Raw genomic sequence first — 19,994 nt, forward strand, 5'->3', positions numbered from 1 at the left:
ACGCGGTAGGGGCGAGGGGGGGCGGGCAGCGAAACCTCGCGAGAAGTCGTTGCGCGGAGGTTCGCTACTGTGCAAGAGCGACCCCTACAAACGCGTGGTCTGGGGTACCCTCCGGGCAGCTGTCAACTGGGGTGACCGGGGGTCTCGGGCGGGGGAGACCCTGGAGGAGTACACTACTGCTCCTCGGCCCCGCACTCCCAGCCCAATCCCGCAGTTACAAATAACTGCGCCTGTCCCCGGCAGCACCTGACTGCGCGAGAACCCAACACCGCCGGCTACAGCCGGGTTCGCGGAGCTTAGTGAAGCACTCATGTGCGGGGTTGTCCGAGCGCCCTCCGCTAATTTGGCCCTTCGCCTCTGCTCTATGGGGTGGGTCTTGGATCATCGGTAGCAGCCCTCCAAGAAAGTTAACCTACCCTAACGGTATCCTGATCATCTGACACAAGGTCAATTGTATCTTAAGGTGTTCAACAAGAACGAGGTATAAAAATTTGGCTCAAGATGGCAAATTAAGTCGAAGGATGTTTTGACTACATACAGAAAACTTACGGATTATTGATGGGGGAAAGCTAATATTGTTTTTCAGTTACCGTTAATATTTTTAAAAAACATTACCATACCCGGGGTCACTTAATTCAACAACTCAGAACTGTCTTGAAAGATACCCTTAGTTTTGGGAGAGCTCTAAGTATAAATATGAAATAATCGATTAGTCTTTTGTATCTTTATTTTTGTTATTGCTATACTTTTGTTTGCTACACTGTCAGTATCACTTTTTTATGAGAAAGTATGTATGGCGTTCTTATCAGTTTCCCCACCCCTAACCCCAGTTTTTGGTAACTGAGTTATGCTAGCTTTGGTCTTTATATTCTGGAATGGTGCCAGGAACTCCTAAAATATTCTGAATATAGGGGTGTAAACAACTAAATTCAGAAGTCTCAACTGAGCTGCAGTCACAAGGAGATTAGATCAGTTGATTTTGGCAATTCTTAGAAAGACTAAGAGTTCGTAGAGACAAACCACTTGCCTATAAGTAATCTATCAGATACGACTCAGTCATACCTTGTTTTGATATAGGTTAATGGAACTTTTCTTTCTTAAAGATGCTGAAAGTGATAAACAGAAAATTTCTCAGTAACATGAACAAAATATGTCTATTTTAGGATTCCATCTCTGTATTTCTTTAACTTTTAGCCTGCTTATTGGTTTTATATAACCAATACCATAAGGAAGACTCAGTGGTAGCTCCTTGCTTTAGCACCAAGATTCCTTCAATTTCTGCCTTCTAAATTCTGGAAAATTTTAGTATTCCCAAAGAAGCATTTATTCTCTGGATATGTAACACAGTTCTTTTTCTGACATTATTTACTTTGAAGTAAACACAATTTCCGGATTTTCTCATAAATTTCCAACATGGCCTAATGGCAAAATTCTTGGACAGACAGGAATTTTTATTAGTTGCATATTAAAATCTGAGGAGCTCTAAAGAGAATTAGGGATGTAATACAATAATATATTACAGATAAGGAAAATAACAATTCTCCTAAGATGACTAAAAATTAGTACATAATTTCTCCCTAGTTTTAATAAATTTAATACAGCTACTGGAAGTCATTTTTCTGACTAGAAACCCAAATTCTGCAGTGAGAGATGCTGATGCTAGGTTTGGGTTTGTTGAGTACTTGGAGAGCTTTAGATAAAAGATCTCTCCACCAGCAAAAGTTATTCTAACTTTCCACAGTACCTTTTCACTGAAAGTCAAATTTCCTTAAGAATAGTTGATGTTTTCTTTTTTATATTTGATGTTCTGTAACTATAGCTACATAAAAATAACCACATTCCTTTATTACTTGTATTTTTTTCTAAGTTTAATTCTCAAAGGGAAAAATTATGAGGAAACATGATATCAAGAATTTGGAAACTTTTCTGAAATTACAGATAATATCGTTAGATCAATATAAATTTGGCCTAATTTCCTTAATCATTTATGTCAATTCTATTGAGCATTAATGATATCCCCAAAATGTCTCTAGGACAAAGTGAGAGCCTACATCTTAAAAAAAAAAAAAATTCACTTATGTTCACTATGGTCTAAGTAGAAAAAAATGTTCTAAAACATTAAGCCAAAGAGGGTTTTTCAGGAAAACATCTATATCAGTGGCCAGTGATAAACTAGAAAGCAAAGATCTGGACTCTTGGTTTTCCTACTTACAATGCTTTGGAGGCCACAATTTCGTGTAAAACAATGGAATTGAATAGGTGATCACTCTCTGAACCTATGGTCCTAATGAACCAAAATTCTCCAAGCTTATCAGTAAACATAATGGTTTTCACATGTCATTTCCCTTCTCAAAACTTACATTTCTTTATTCTTTCCAATTAAAATTCCATCTTTTAACCTAATTAATATTTTACTTCTTTTTAAATTGCAAATAAATGAATGACTTTTACACTTTGAAAATGTGAAATGTAAGTGTGGTATGTGTCATGCCTAGTCAGATATGTGTTGTTTAACAAAACTTGTATTAAGATATGCTTCTGATTTTACTCTCTGAGCACCAGAATCTCAACTAGTCGAAAGATGCACATTTATATCTAAGGCCCTACATCTTGGCACATGAGCCCACCACCCCAGGTCTAGTTAATTCTAACCAAGGGAGACAACCAACCAGAGAGCAAGTCTGCAGCAAGCCCCTTCTCTCTTGGGAAAGTTGTCATAAACATTGTCATTGTCTTCAGTGCTGTCTTCCTTAGGGAACAATTGGCAAAAACAGGAGAAAGTGCTGGGGAAGGTGTGTTCTATGAGGTCACAGCCTTTTCTTGGTCTCTTATCTTCAGAGTGCTAGATACTAGGAGTCTGGATCTCAAGTCCCAGTATCAATGTCTGTGGAAACCAAGTTACCCAAGGCACTGAGTGTCTGTTTTCTATTCTGACCGTCTCCTTTTCTCAAAGACAGATTGCAGTGGTTTGCACCCTGCCCTTTCCTTTCAGTCAGACTAAGCTGTGTCTAAACTCCAAAAGTCAAGAGTATGTATTTAGCCCAGCTCCTGGCACATAGTAGAACCTCGATAAATTTTTAGTAAATGAAGAAGGGAATTTATTATTATTGGGGGGGAGGAAGGCCAAGATAAGAAGGCAAATCAGGAGATAAGCAAATAAAGTTGCTCCTCAGGCACCAAAGGAGATGATAAATTAAGCAGCACATCCAAAATGCAACTAATACAAATGGAAGGCCAAAAGGAGAAAGTAAAGATTCGCAAAGAAGGATCAGAGACAGTGTGGTCGTGGAGAAGGGTTGATGCAGGAACAAATTATGCGATTTGGTTATTCGAAGTTATCCTCTTACATATTATAATTTGGCATAAACCTGTTGGGTTTAGAGCCTTAAAACAATAGGCTTCTACCAGGTTCTTATAGTCCTCTGGGGAATTCCAGCATGATCCAAAGGTCAGTGACTTAACCTTGACACCTCTCTTTTTGTTCTTACATATTCACTGGTGACAGCAATCAAGAAGCCAGTTGTAAACATTTAACTAAGACCATTAATAATTTATTTTACCATTACATCAGTCCAGTTTGATTTATATGATTTCTGACTTTACATAATTTCTAGGGTCTTTGCCGACAGTGTCTCACTGTTCAATTCTTGTTGTCTTTGTCTTCCATTTGTTTAGCAGGAACTTCTTATGTATCTGGGAAACAAAGAATAGCAGTTCATACTAGCTGCTAGTGAAACCTCCTGCCTAAAAACAAGTGAGCCCTTTCTCAATTGTCATATCCTTTTTTTCATGCCTGATAGTGATTTTGATGCTCATCAAAAGCTGTCTTCTGGTGGAGAATAGCCTCAGAGTAATGATGTAAGCATGACACTAGGGTAGTAAAACAAATGATATAATCTTTTTGAAATTGCTAGCAGTAACTACTGGGGTTAAATGTATGCATATCCGACAACCGACCAATTTCACTCTTAGGTGAAATAAACATCAGAAACGATAATTCATGGGCACCAAAAGACATATAGGAAAATATTTGTAATTGGCCCAAAACTAGAAAGTATTCATATGTCTGTCAACAGTGGCCTGAATTTTTTAAGTGTGGTACAGTCACATAGTTGAATGCTATATAGCAATGAAAATTACTGACGTGCAACTATATGCAATTATGTGGATACATTTCACGAGTAGAAAACTGAGTCAAGGAAGGCAGACACAAAAGAACCAACTGCATTATTTTATTTATGTGAAAACCACACACACACACACACACACACATATATTTATACTTAGAAATGTAGTGCTTTCCTTGGGCAGAGGGTAGTAACTAAAAGGGAAACAAAAGGGAAGTTCTGGAGTTCTGTTCATGTTTCTTAATCTGAGTGCCAGTTACACAAGAGTGTTCACCCTGGGAAAATTCATAGACCTGTTCACTTAGAATTTGTATATCTTTTTAATGTTATGTTATACTTCAATAAAAAGTTTATATGAAATAAAGACATAGATTTTCTTACTAATGCTCTTATACTAATGCGTTACTTACTACAAGACTTGCTCAGTTATAAAGTACAACTTTGAAGGACTGTATAGTGCTTATAAAGGGTCAAGATAAGAGCAAAAAGTTGAGTTGTAAACTAATGGAAAAGGTAGATAATCTTGATATAGTCTAAGATTTAACCAAGGAAATAATATCTTAATGAGTCCTTTAACCAAGGAGCATCTTAATAAAAGCCTTTTGGTACCTGAATACCCTTAAGAAGATGCTCATTAGCTATTTTCCTTATTTACTAGGGAAAAAACAAAAGGAACTGGTATTTTAAACAACCTAGTGTTTTATCTTATTTGACTTGTAGCACTTTCTCCTGTAAAATGTCCATATGGATAGACCCAGCAGGGATCTGGTAGTAAGGCCTAGTGCAACCAGTATATACCCTTGTCTCTGGCTCTAACCCCAGACTGCCAGGTGTTGAATGGGAAATTGCTTTAAGGGCAGATAACCAAACATAAGGGCAGCCTTCAGAACAGATGGAAAGCTCAATACCAAGAGGGAGCCATTAGAGAAATCAAGCATAGCATAAGGTAAGTCACTGTACGTACATGCAGAAACTTAGCAGGATGGCAAGCCAGTTTCATTTATCGCCAACTCCAATTGATTGGTATAGGTTACCCAGAAAACTATGCTGAGCAAAACTTATAGACCAGGTCCAGAATTTACAGGAAAAATGCCTTGGTAGATTAATCTGTCTAAGAGCAGACTATCAGACTAGGCTGAGCTGCATTATAGGATCACCGTGGTTTGTTTGCAACTCTTCAAAAAGAGAAGACAATGAAAGTAACAGCAAGAGCAGAGAAATTGGAAAACGTTTAAATGCTTCTGTAATCTGCATATGAACATTTTGTATTTATCCTGTAAGGAACGAGCAGACTGAAAAGAATTTAGAGATAGTTTAGTCTGGAAAACTTTTAAACTTTTGAAGTTGTTTTGGTAGGATGAGGAGTCTTTAGTGGAAATTGTCAACAGAAATCTTATATAGAAGCCCCAAAATACAAAGTAAGTAACAGCTGAGTGTCTCTAGATGAGAATAGGAGGGGATCTGGACCCTATCCACTTAAAGCCTCCCTTTAAACTCCCATAGACAGGCCTGGAGCATCTCTGTAGAATCAAGGCTTAAAAACCACTAAAATGCACAAACCTTTAATTTTTTCTGATGAGGAAATTGAGAGGCTGTCAGGTTGAATAATTTTCTCTGGTTCACACAATCAGGACTTGAGCCTCAATAGTCTACCCTACATCTACATAGTTTCTGTATTGAAATAAAAAACTGGAAGAATTTAAAAGATTTTTTAAGGCACATTAATTTGCAAGGAATAGAATAGGAATTGAATTAGTTCCAATTAAAGACATTTTAAGGATAAAATCATATCAAATTAGGGAAAAGTGGTACTAAGAGGTACCAGAAATGTGGTAACCAAGTCAGCTCTAGCAACCTAAGTAGAGTTCAAGGACATTTATTCTAACACATAGCTGTTAACATGACTTGGCTACTAATTCCATCAGCCTGTGAATCTTAGTTCAGATTCTAGAGAAAGCGTTGGCTTGGTCCGTCCTATGGATATTTTCTACCTTCTTTAGTTTTCATTCTTAGGCCAATCAGCTGAAAGAGGTGAAATAATGTGGAGGAACGGTTTCTGAGAAATAGAACAGCTTTTCTTAGGAGGCTTATGGGCAGGTACTAGTGATGTGCTGGTAAATGTTTTAACAGCCTGTTCTGGGGTAGAAGAGTGGAGTCCTGATTTGTAGCATTTGCAGATTCCCATGGTATAAATACTCACACCATGGCTGATGTCAAGCTACCAACATGACTTTACTGATTGCAGAGTTGTGCAAAAATGCACAGTACCACATTGTTATACAGAATTTCCACTATAAACACACAAAAGACATGTAGGTATAAGAAAATAATTAGGAAGTGATGGGGTTTTAGTACTTACTGTCTTCTAATTAAATATAATTTATCTAATTGTTAATAATGTCTCTAACAACTGGCTCACTCAATTCCCGAAGATTTAACAGTCAGTTCTATTGAGCTAGAGCAAGCTGGCTCCAGCATACTACTAGCAGGTACTTAAGATCACCATATCCATTAGAGAGTTTGGGAACTCTTGAAGACAAGTATTGGACATAGGAAGCAAACAGTTTGAGGAAGACATAAGACTAAGTTTCCCCACCACTCCACCCCACCCCCAAAAAAGAAAGAAATAGGACCAGGATTCAGAATTTATCTTTAGCCACAAATGGCAAAAATTCACATCTTTTAGTCAAGAAGGATGTTAACAACCTCCCATCCCTACCTGGAGTTGTTGATTGGTTTCAATAAACCTATATACAGATATTTCTATAGAATTACTTTTATTCTTTTTGATTGATTGTATTTGTTTTTCTAAAGACTTGGACTTAAAGAATCATCTCAAGCCTGGCAGGAAACAACTGACCAACCAAAGCCCGGTGAAGACTCTTGAGCTAAGTCTACAGCAAGCCAGTTAAAAAGCTGTGCATTCACTAGCTCAAACACAATAGGGCCCAGCTCTCATTTGATATTACCGGGTACTTAGGTCTTGCTTTATGCTAATGGTGATTTTTAGGTTTGATTAAAATACATTATTTCAAATTTACAATACAATAACATACACCTAACAACGCTTAAATTTATTATTCTTAAAATTTATATTTTGACCACAGGAAGGTAGTTATTTTTAAGCCAAAGTAATAATCAAGTGATTTAGGTCAGTATTTATTCTGTAAAAATAAATCATTTTGGCTCAAAAACTAGAGACTGATCTAAAAACAAAAAATTAGAAAGTATGGGTGTTCATAAATTCCTTGGCAACTTAAGCATATCCAAACTTGTGCACTTTAGAAATAATTGAAATTTTTTCAGGATTGTCTCAAATCTTATGTTCAGGAAACTGTAAACCTCAGACCACCACATCAAGGGAAATGAAGTGAACCTTTCACTAGATGATAAGATTTTATAAAAAATTCCTCTAACATCATCATGCAGGTGCATGGGTCTCCTTGAACAAATTATTCCAGAATAAGGAGTTTTTTTCCTCTATCCTTGTAGTGTTATACAAGGAGACAATGTTTGATTAGGATTTTATTGTGTGTAGTATTTGTTTCAGGGCATATGCTGTGATCAAAATCTATGTAATGGAGGCCTGTGTTCTATGATGTCTAGAATTAATCACTGAACTCTTGGCTATAGCTAATATATTAATTACATGAAGAGCTTGTCTCTAAAGAGAATTTTTAAAAAAGAGGAATGTCGAACAATGATGTAAATAATATACAAAACTGAAGATCATTATCCAAACCAGATGCTTTCTCAAACTGAAAATAAACCAAATGGAGAAGGAAGAGCAAAACGCTGAATAGAGTAATTCAACATTTTAAGGTTTTTAAAAGTGGAAAAAAATGAGAAACAAATTTCAGAGCATGGTATGAATGTGCCTTTGTTCTTATTTCCAGTCTGTAGATTAAAATTAAATTTTCTTCTAATCTTTCTCTGATAATTTTGAAGGACTGATATGACATTCAATTAGAAGAGGCCGCTAGGCAGAGATGTGAAATTAGAGTTTTGGGAGAGAGGTCTTAAAGGTGGCCACTGACCACTATGCAGCTTTGTATTGAAATTTAGTTGGATTTTAAATGTGATACTAGTAAAAAACACCATACTTTGAAAGACATTTTACATATGCTTTAAGTGGATTATGTTAGAGTCAAAAATTATAAATTATACAACATTTACATAATAATGAGAACTCATAGGTATATCTATGGAAATATATGTTTAAGAGAACTTCAGAAGTTATAAGGTCATGTACATATAAAATATTGTTATTTACATATTTGTTTTGATGAAATATCAATATTTGAGTGTCATAATTAGAAATTTATCTTCGTTAAACCTCTGCTCTCAAGGGAAGGAGAATTTAAGTAATTTGAAGAGAGAGGTTTATAAAAATTTGTCTCTAAAGCACAGTTTCTGAATTCTGTTTTCTAATTAAATCTTACCTTGAAATTTGGATAGAACATCATAAAATGTTAGGTTGAGTGGGACCATAGACGTAATCTAGTCTAAGGCCTATAGAGAAGAGAAAACTGAATGAATTATGCCTTATTAGGAGATATTTCCTGACCTGATTTCCTTCTGCTTTCTCTCCTTTCCCTGGCGCTGCCTAACAGGATTCTGCTTAGGTGCAAGCAACTTCTTCCAAAATGCTTCCCGCATTTCAAGGCTACTTTAATCTACTCTGCTACCTGCTCTCAATCAACTACTTTGAACTTCCCTAGCATAGCACCACCACTATAATGTTCTCCTTTACTTGTTTGTATCTGCCAACTAGACTATAAACGGCAAGAAGATAGAGATTGTGTTTTGCCTTTTAACAAACGCAGACAATACCTGTTATGTAGTAAGAACTTATGCATTTTTTGAATGAAAGACAAATATTTGTGTTTATAAAAAACCAAGAATCTATGCAAATATAACATGGATAGAAATTTCTTTCTTTAGAATAGTAAAGATATAAATTGAATTATTATTCAAAATTCAGAAACCCAAGCCAATAAACTACTAGGTTAAAATTTTGCCCTGAAAAATACATTTAAATAGTTTTAGTTCATTAGAAATATTTATAATTTGTTATATTGATAACTTTGAGGAAATAATAGTGAGCCTGAGTTTACTGAACTCAATCATAAAAAGCTGCTGTCTGAAACTTTCTCCTCTTATTTTAAAATATTCACAGAGAGATTATTTGCTGTTGCAATCATGTCGTTTTGTTGTAGATTCTGGTACTTGCAGGTTTATGGGTGATACAAGTCTCAAAGAACTGCTCTTTTTATTTGTTCTATATGACAAACTACTTCAAATCCAGTTTCTTGCCATTTCATTTACTTTACTCAGCTCCCTGTCCTTGAACTCATTTCACAATTCATTGCCAGCTAGAAACTTATAGCCTTGTTTGCAGGAATAGCTGGGGTCAAATAGTTTCAGCGTCAACACTTTCACAGTGTCCTGACAGCTGCACAATATCTGCTGACCTGCCTTTTATTCCTCATAAGTTTATTGACATTTTCACAATTTTCCTGTGATTTTTATCTTTGCCAATGACCTACTCATTATCATTGTGCTGTTATTCTATATTTATTTGGAAGTGAGACTTGCATGAGGAATTTACCAATGACCAGAAGTTGCAAAAGTGAAACTTGGCAGCATTTATTCCTGTCCATCAAGGTCTCTCTTGGCTTATCACGGGTCTGGCAGCGTATGTGCCCACACCGTCCTCTAGTGGCTGACCCCCTTGAGAGACTGGCAGCTACTCTGTCACTGTGGCAAAGACTGTCCTTTCTCTCAGAGCATAGCTTTTATGCTCAGAGGTTATTATTTTTTAAGATAAAGGATATTTTTCCTAGTGTGCACGTGTTTTCTAACAGTCAAATTAAATTTATGTCTTTGAACATACATTCTGTGACTTAGAACCATTCTTAGGAGAAATATAAAAATAAATTCAAGAATCGAAGGAAGTACTTCAGGTTTCCAAAAAAATCTTTAAGTGTGTATCAACCAACTTTATCAAGTATAAAAAACACACCAAACATTGTTGTCAGTGCTTAATATACATTAATGAACAAAATAAACAAAGATCACTGCCCTCATTGGAGCACACATTCTATATGAAGACTATACCAATGAACTCGTCTCTCCTTGGAATAACATTCCAACCAGGCTACTGTATACTCGTAGTTCAATAACTTTCCTATTCTGAACTGCATTCTTGACATCTATTCTTAACATCTACAATCAAATGTAGTTGATGTTTGTCCTATCTTTTCTAGCCTTCCTTCAGAACAAGTTGCAGGTCACATATACCTGTACTAGCCCCAAGCTGGTACTTGCCATATAAATGCATTTGCCTCTCCCATGTGCTAATATTTCTCACTCCAGAGACCATTATAGAGATGTAATGGAGACCTCTCTCCCAAAACTCTACTTATGTCTTCCTAACTTATGCCAAAATGTAAGTAGCGTCCTAGTCTTCTCTCCACATCTCTTCTTCCTGTTCTCCCTATAGGGTGAAGGCTCATTCTACTCCAAGTGGGCTAAACTCTTGAGCAGGTTTTTCCTGGGGCTAGGTTCCAGTTTTCCATAAACAGGGTAAGTTATCTCAAGCCTCTAATGAGCGGAGAAAAATGGGTAAATAAGGTTCTAGTTACTTTTATCACATTACTTCACTTAAAATATATGAAATTTCAGGGTAATTTAATTACTTTTATTTTTAACTTTTAAAGGGAATGGAATTCTACCATATAATTGATGTTACGATAAATTAAAGATTTGTATCTCTATTCTTATAATGGTGTATTTTTTCTAATTCTAGAGAGAGACAATGAAAAAATTCATTCATTGTTTAATGTCATATTGACTTCCTAAATTTTATGAATAGATTTGGATTTGTCATTTAAAAAAGTCAGGATGATGATGGTACTTCTATGCCCTCAGAAAATGCAATTATTTGAATATTGATGATTTGTTTTTACTTATTATTATGAAAATACTCTTTTAGTGTTTACATGGCATTATGTTCCTGTAGGATAAAGCACATTTAGTATACTATTTCTTTACTTTGAAAATGGAGAAATAAAAAATAAAGAAGTTAAATAAATGAAAAATAAAGAATGCATCTGTGGATACATTCATAGTAAGGAAGCAAAAAAGCAATGAAAAAACCAACCATAATAATTTTTCTTAATCTACTGTTCAATTGCTGATTCTGGCTGGGAGCAACGACATAAAGTAATGAGTATGACCAATGATGTCCATTTCAACCACATATTTTTAAAAGTACACTTCAGTTGCTCCAGAGAATCGACTTTTATTGCTATTTGGGTGTTTGCAGCTTTATTTGGTAGGAACATCATTAGAAATGGATGTGAAGTATTTTAGTTCAAATTATGGTTTTTCCATTAACTAGGTGGCATTTTTCTGAAAGTTATCTTTCTTATCTATAAAATGAAGGTGTTTGGTTGAGGTGATCTGGCAAATTCCTTCCATGAGATGAAAAATCTAAAATATATAAAATACTTCCACATTATAATTTTACGATATATTGAAATGATGACAGGAGATCATATGAAATACAAATTACTGATGTGTATTAGCTGATGCTGTAAAATAGGCTACTTCCAAAAGAATTTGTTTATTTTAGAACGATATTTTTTTCAGACCTATTTCAAAATACTGTTAGTTAACCTTTTCATTGCAGGAAGCATAAAAATCATTTCTTCTGTGCTCCAAGTAAGGACCACTATTAGTTTTGATGATGCCGTAAATCTCATAAACCATCTTTTATCTTCTTGCAACATGGAGCAGAACATAGAATTTTAAATGGCCTAAGACCCAGGGAAAATTGATAATGATTATTGTCACTAAAATAATAGCTTAAATGCTGTAGCACTAAAAAATTTTCGTATATATTATCCATATAATTCTGACAACACTTCGGCAAGTTGGATACAACATACTTTATTATCTCAATTTTATACAAGAAAAGCTGAGCTCCGGGGAGGTAATGTGATTTTCCGAAGTTCTCATAACTATCGTGTGACAATACCTTGCTTGTTTCTAGTATGGTGAATAACTAAAGAAAAAAATACAAGGCAAAAATCAAATCATGTGCTGTTTACTACTCTTCTTGATCTTTTTGGTGAGTAAAGTGAGGAGTGGGGCTTAGATAGAGCAGTTGATATTCCTGAGATAAGTAGGCAATAATAGTGACATTCAATTTGTGCCCAATTTTACTTCTGCTGGAATTTGATTCCCCAAATTATACGACTTTGTGGTCAATTAATATTCATTTTCCTACTTGTATTCAATACTGTCCACAGAGATTTTGTGCAGTCTGGAACTCTCCTATGAAATTCATAGTTTAAATTCAGGAATTTGAATTTATCTCAATTATCTTACACAGTAGCTATTGAATTTCTATTTTCTCTCTTATCATTAAAGTGCTTCTAATATCTAAGTTGTGACCTTTCAAATTTTACATTAAAAACTTTTTGGTATAATTTTATATTATATTTTGATGTAATTTCATAATTACATAAAAGTGACATGAATAGTACAAACAAATCTACATGCTCTTTCATGATATTCTTCACTTGTTAACATTTTACTCCATTTGCTTTATCATCTATCCTCTTTTTCTGTATATGGTTGTATATACATTTTTTATAAACCATTTGAGAATAATTTTGCAGACATCATGCCTCTTTATTAATAAAGTTTCATTTTATATTTCCTAAGACCTTTCCTTATATAGTCATGGTAAAATTGTCAAAATAGAAAATTTAACAGATACGATACTATAATTCATAGTCCACGTTAAAATTTTGCCACTTTTTTCAAGAATGTCTCTTATGGCTTTGTTTTTTCTGGTTCAGGCTCCATACTAGGATCATACATAACATTTAGTTTTCATGTCTCATAGTTTTCTTTAATCTGGAACAGTTCTTTAATCTTTTTTTGTCTTCCTTGATTTTGACATTTTGTAGGAGTATAGGCAAGTTGTTTTGAAGAAGACCTCTCAGGGTTTAGCTGATGTTTTCTCATGATTTGATTCAGGTTATGCATTTTTGACAAGAACATGAAATAAGTGACATTGTATCCTTCCTAGGGTATCAAGAGGCACATGGTTTGGCCCATCATCGTTGATTAATTTTATTATTTGGTTAAGATAGTATTCACTAGATTACCCCACTGTAAAGTTACTATTTTCTCTTGATTATAGTAAGAATTTACAAGGGGATATTCAAGACTTTGTAAATAGCCTCTTCTTCATCAAATTTTTACCCATTAGTTTTAGCATGCTTCGATAATTTTGTATATTAGCAATGATCCTATAATGAATGAGAAATGGTCATTTTCTAATTCCATCATTCTTTCAGTGTTTATTAGTCAGTATTCTACTGTAAGAAAGAATTTTTCTTTCTTCTTTATTTATTTTTGTTTGATTGGTTGTCATTTATTTGAACAGTTGCACTAGCAGAGAATTACGTTATTCTACAAATATATTGCTTCTATGATTATTTATTTTGATGCTCAAATTGTTCAGGATTTGGCCCGTATCCTTTTGACATGTTCTTATTACTTTCTGAGTACTTCCTTTCCACTGGCACAAAAAGATGCCTCAGTCCAGGAAGGAAACCTCCTCAGTTTGCTCAAGAATATCTATAAAAACCTTATAGCTAATATTATACTTAGTGATGAGAAACTTGAAGCTTTCTCACTAGGATCAGGAACAAGGCAAGATGTCTCCTTTCATCATGCATTTTCAAGATTGTACTAGAACTACTAGCTAATAAGATAAGAAAAGAAAGCAAAAGCTATACAGGTTAGGAAGGAAGAAATAAAATTGTTTTTGTTTGCAGATGACGTGATCATCTATATAGAAAATACAAATCAACAAAAAAAAATAAAAAAAAACCTCTCCTAAAACTAAAGAAAGTATAGCAAGATTGTGGGATGGGATAAAAGGTTAATATACAAAAATTGCTGCCCTATATACCACCATTGAACAAATTAAATTTGAAATTAAAAACACTATTATTTACATTAGTACTCCCAAAATAAAATACTTAGGCATAAATCTAACAAAATATGCACTGTATATGTGAGGAAAACTATAAAACTCTGATGAAAGAAATAAAAAAACTAATAAATGGAGAGACTGTCCATGTTCATGGATAGAAAGACTCAATATGTCAAGATGTCAGTTCTTTCCAGCTTGATCTATAGATTCAATGCAATCCCAATAAAGTTTCATTAAGTTATTTTGTGAGTAACAAGAGATTGAATATAGAGTTTATATGGAAAGGCAAAAGACCCAGACCAGCCAACACAATACTAAAGGAGAAGAACACAGTCGGAGGACAGAGAATACTTGACTTTAAGACTTACTATAAAGCTACAGTAATTAAGACACTGTGGTATTGATGAAAGAACAGACAAATAGATTAGTGTAATAGAATAGAAATCCTAGAAGTGGCTCATAAATATAGTCAACTAATCTTTGACAAGAATCAAAGACAATACAATGGAGCCAAGGCAAGGTATCTTTTCAATAAATGATGCTGGTATGACAGGGCATCTACATGCAAAAAATGAATCTAGATACAAATCCTACATCCTTCACAAAAATTAATGCAAAATTGATCATACACAAAGATGTGAAATGTGAAAGTTATAAAAATCCTAGCATATAACAGGATACACCTTACATGACATTGGGTATGGTGACAACTTTTTTAGATACAGCCTCAAAGGCACAATCCATGAAACATATAATTTGATAACATGGAATTTATTAAAATTAAAACCTGCTTTGCCAAAGACAATGTCAAGAGAATGAGAAACAGGCCACAGACTAGGAAAAAATATTTGCAAAAGACACATCTGATAACGGACTGTTATCCAAAAAAACACAAATAACTCTTAAAATTCAACAAGAAGAAGCAAGCAACCCAATTAAAAAAAAATTGTCCAAAGATCCTTACAGACACCTCACTAATGAAGATATGTAGATGGCGAATAAGCATACAAAAAGATGCCCCACATCATTGTCATTAGGAAATCGAAGCACTGACAACAACAAATGCTGGTGAATATATGGAGCTATGGGAACTCTCATTCATTGCTGGTGGGAATGAAAATTGGTACAGCCAACTGGAAGATAATTTGGCAGTTTCTTATAAAACTAAACATATTCTTACCATATAATCCATCAGTCATACTCCTTGGTATTTATCCAAAGGAGTTGAAAACTATGTTCACACTAAAACCTGCACATGGATATGTATAGTAGCTTTATTGATAATTACTAAAAGTTGGAAGCAACCAATATATCCTTCAGCAGATGAATAAACAAACTGTGGTACATTTGAACGATGAAATATTATTAATATTATTCAATGTTAAAATGTAATGAGCTATAAAGCCATGAAAAACATGGAGAAACTTAGATGCGTATCACTAAGTGAAAGAAGGCAATCTGAAAAGGCTGTTTACTGTACGATTCCAATTAGGTGGCATTCTGGAAAAGGCAAAACTATGGAGACAGTAAAAAGGAGTTGGGTTTGGGGAAGGATAAACGGACAGAACGTGGAGCATTTTAAGGCAGTGAAAATACTCTGTATAATACTAATAACATTTGGTGTTAGTGTTTTGGATTTCCTAATGACATATGATGTGGAGCATCTTTTCATATGCTTATTTGCCATTTACACACCTTCATTAGTGAGGTATCTCTGTATGACAATAATGGATACATGTCATTACATATTTACCAAAACTCCTAGAATATACACTCCTAAGAGTGGTCCCTAATGTAAACTATGGACTTTGGGTGATGGATGATATATCAATGTAGGTTCACCAATCGTGACACATGTACTACTCTGGTGGAGGATGTTAATAATGGGAAAGGCTATGCAAGTGTGTATTCTTTTACTTGTTGTAAACCTAAAATTGCTCTTAAAAATAGTTTTAAAAAGCATGTAATGCCTCAGTCCTGGAACCAGATATTTTCCAGGAACTGTGGGTCATTTTTTGTGGTAGATTGAATTGAGAAACTAAAGATCTAGGCACTAAGTATGATCAATTGCCCCGGTATATCTTTGGTTCTAGGACCCTTTGATGAAGGAGCTAAGATACACACACATACATACATCTCATGTGTTAATCTTGATAATTGCAATTTTAATTAAATGTTACAGGATTCATTCTAATCTTTCCTCTTCATATTTGTAACTCCATTACTTAACAGTGTGAAACACCTAGCTCTCATTATTAACTATATATATATTCACTCATTTGCTCAATCTTACAATATATACTAGTTTAACTCCTATCACTGAGAAAAACAATCTTTGTAAGTGAAATTCAATAATTATTTATGTAATTTTTGAACTTTAGATCTTTATTGCATAGTCAAAGAACTGCATTTGAAAGTTACTTAGGTTTTTTAAAAAAATATTATTATTATTTCCTTCTGTGTGGTTGTTATTCACTTTAATTCAGTTAGGTTCATTTATTTCTGATTTTATTCCATTTCCTTTTCAGTCTTATTTATTCTATTTTACTTTAAAAAATCTAAAACATTAACATTTCTCCAAAAAGTCAAAACTATAAAAAGTTGTTCTCAAAGAAGTTTCACTCCCCATTCTCTTCTACTTCATTCATAACCATCCTAGGTAGTCAATTAGCAAGGTAACCAATTTCATAGTTTCGGGTTCATCTTTCCTATATTTTTGAAAAAAAAAAAGCATGCACATGTAGAAGTTTCTTATTTTCCTTCTTTCTTACAGAAAAGGTAACAAACTATACATAAAGTATGCTAAAGCTTTGCTCTTTTCACTTGATAATATATCCTGGAAATACTCCATATTAGGTTATAGAGCTCTTTTTCATTCTTTTTTTTTTCTGGCTATATAATGCTCCACTGTGTGAATAAACCATAATTTATTCAATCAGTTTCCTATGTGTGGAAATTTATGTTGGTTCCAATATTTTGTAATGATAAATAAAAATAAGGTAGGCAAATGTACTTTTATTTTCTTGGGGGTATAAGTCATGACTTTTAAATGAGCTCTGTTTTTCAAGTTGAACACGTGTAGAAGTATCGAAAGGTATTAATTCCTTTTTCAAGTGTAAAAACAAAGATTCATGACAATATGCTTGCTGAAAAGCTATATAGAAATTATATAGTCTGGAAAACTGTAACTACGTTTTGTGGAAGTAGAAATTGTACCACATATTTGTATAACAGCAAGGCAAGTGTGGTCTCTAGGAAGCACAGGTAAAGTTGATTAGATTGCAGTGTATACTTAAAAGTTGAATAATGCACTCTTGTAAAACACTCTTCAAAATTATTTAACTTCCCATGATATCATCACAGCATGTGCAAAAAAATCTTTAGTGTTATCTTTTCCTGTCACATGACTAGTTCAAACAAAGAAATCCTTATCTTTTTGTTTCTATTCTGGCCCTTTATAAAATGACATTAAGCACCATTCAAAATTTACACATTAAAGGTTTGGTTTTGGGGGGAAAAAGATTTATTTTGTATTTCAAATGAATTATAGACTATAAAGCAAATTTTTTTCCAACAACTGAAGGTGTCTAACATCTTTTATGCATAGAAAACTTTATAGTTTTAAAAGCACTTTCCTACATATTTTCACATTTAAGTCTCATAGGAATCCTAGGCATACCGAACTAGGCAAGAGTTAACATTGTACTTATTTTCTAAAAAAGGCAACAGAGGCGTTTAGAGAGTTTAAGAAAATTGCCTTCAGGTATAGGACCATGAACTAGAATCCAGGAGAATTTTTTTGCCTTATATAGTGAGATGTGCCTATCTTATAGGGTTATCGTGGTGATCAAATAAGGGAATGCACTTGAAAATGCTAAAGTTGTACAAAGAGAAGGTAGTTCTAGTATTAAAGTATTTGGGCTTTGGTGACTATGTACATAATTTCTCCATAGTTTAGTATGTATGTGTATATATATGTAATACAAAAGACTATATATATATATATATATATATGTGTGTGTAATACAAAAGACTTAAACAGTCTAAGAGCTATAAATCACACAGCAGGACTTAAAGTGTTCATGTGGGGAAACATTTTATGGAATTAAAATATTCAATTTAGTACCAAACCAGTACCTCATGGAGCAGGTGACAATGCTATATGTCCATTGTGGAATTTTTAACAGCATTATATGTTATACAAAACTTAGACCTTGAAACACACCTCATTAAAGGGTACTTAATCTTTGTTTTAAACCTCTAAGTATTGTTTTTTTAAAAGTGATCAATGTATGTACTGGCTATTTTAGTTATCCCGCTATGAGATTCACACAACTTTGATCTAACTTTCTTTGATTTAACACTGCAATTAAGAAGATTTGGTTCAAAGTAAAAGCTCATTGGTTGATGTTTTACACTGATGTGATAATGTTTACACAGATGTGCTTTGAAATCTTGATTATGGTGGATTTGGGGGTCCCACCACAAGACAGAGTGCTGTTATTTGAAAGGTGAAATAATATGACATTTACCTGGTACAACCTTTAAAACAGACTTAGCAATATACATTTCTATAGTGATTTATTTGTTTATTGTTTTAGACAGTATTTTTGTTTTATTTCATATCTCTCAACAGTAAATTACTTGTTTTAAGGACTCTTTTATAACTTAGTTGCACAAGGGTCAGTACTTAGGGCCCTAGTGATGAGAAGGTGTAACTTTACCTACTTTAAAGCACCTGCCAATTAATTAGGAAAAAAAAAACCAACATAAAACAACCTTCAGAGCAAATAAAACAAAGCAGTTACATCCATTTACGCCCCCAGGTTTAGGCTTTTGCTGAACAGACTATGAAACAAGACTGAAAAACTAATCTTTAGTGATTCCCTAAAACTTTTTGCTCAGGGGAAGCATAAATTTGTCAAGTGATTGACTCTAAACTGTTCTACCACTGAAAAAATTTTAACAGAAACATCTTGAATTTAACTAATGGTATAAAACCAAAGTTTTAAGGTTCAAATGGACATATACGAACTCTTTCTCTTCAATGACTTTTTATTTTACAAATATGTGTAGGCATTTACATTATTTTTACCAGTAACTTTTTGTCTCAAAAAAATATCAAGAATCAATGTTTTCCATTTAGTTATTCTTCTAACTGAAATGTGAACCAAAAAAAAAAAAAAAAAAAAATTCTAACCTTGAAGAAAATGCAACCAAGAAAGGAAAGTGCTCTTAGGTTGGACAAGGGCTCCAGAAGCCAATCATCATTTATAACACTGTTACAGATATTCATTTTCTATTTGTGGCAAATATAAGAATGAAAATTATCTCTTTTCAGCCTCTTTTGATTTACTCTTTATCCCTAGATTCATGATTATATTATGTTATGATGTTACGTTGATTAAAAGTGCATGATCTTAGCACACAATTTAAAACTTCCATATAGATATAAGGCAATCTCGGTTATGGCATGTGCTGAGTAAAGATAAACATTAAAGAGAACTCGGGAAGGGGGGCGAATGTGTGTTTCTAGCTAACCTTGATTATGTAAAGAAAATCCCCCATCTAAATGATAAAAGAAAAGAGTAATGCTTGTACATTTTATTAGTGTTTTAAAATTAGCGAGTTAAACTGTCAAAGCTTTGATTTTCCTTTCATGTGTGTCTGGGCAGGTCTAAGCCTCAGGTAACGCCCTTTTTCCTTTTCTCTCCCTTACCTTTCTTTGCACCTGTCCACTGCAGGCTCTCAGCAACTCCCAAGGAGTCCAATTCTCCTCTTCTCTCCTTTTCCTCTCCTACCCATCCCCCGCCCCCCGTCTTCCCTTCCTCCCCTCTTCTTCTTCT

The sequence above is a fragment of the Pteropus medius genome, unplaced genomic scaffold (genome assembly GCF_902729225.1).
Source record: "Pteropus medius unplaced genomic scaffold, Ma_sr-lr_union100, whole genome shotgun sequence".
Taxonomy (NCBI): domain Eukaryota; kingdom Metazoa; phylum Chordata; class Mammalia; order Chiroptera; family Pteropodidae; genus Pteropus; species Pteropus medius.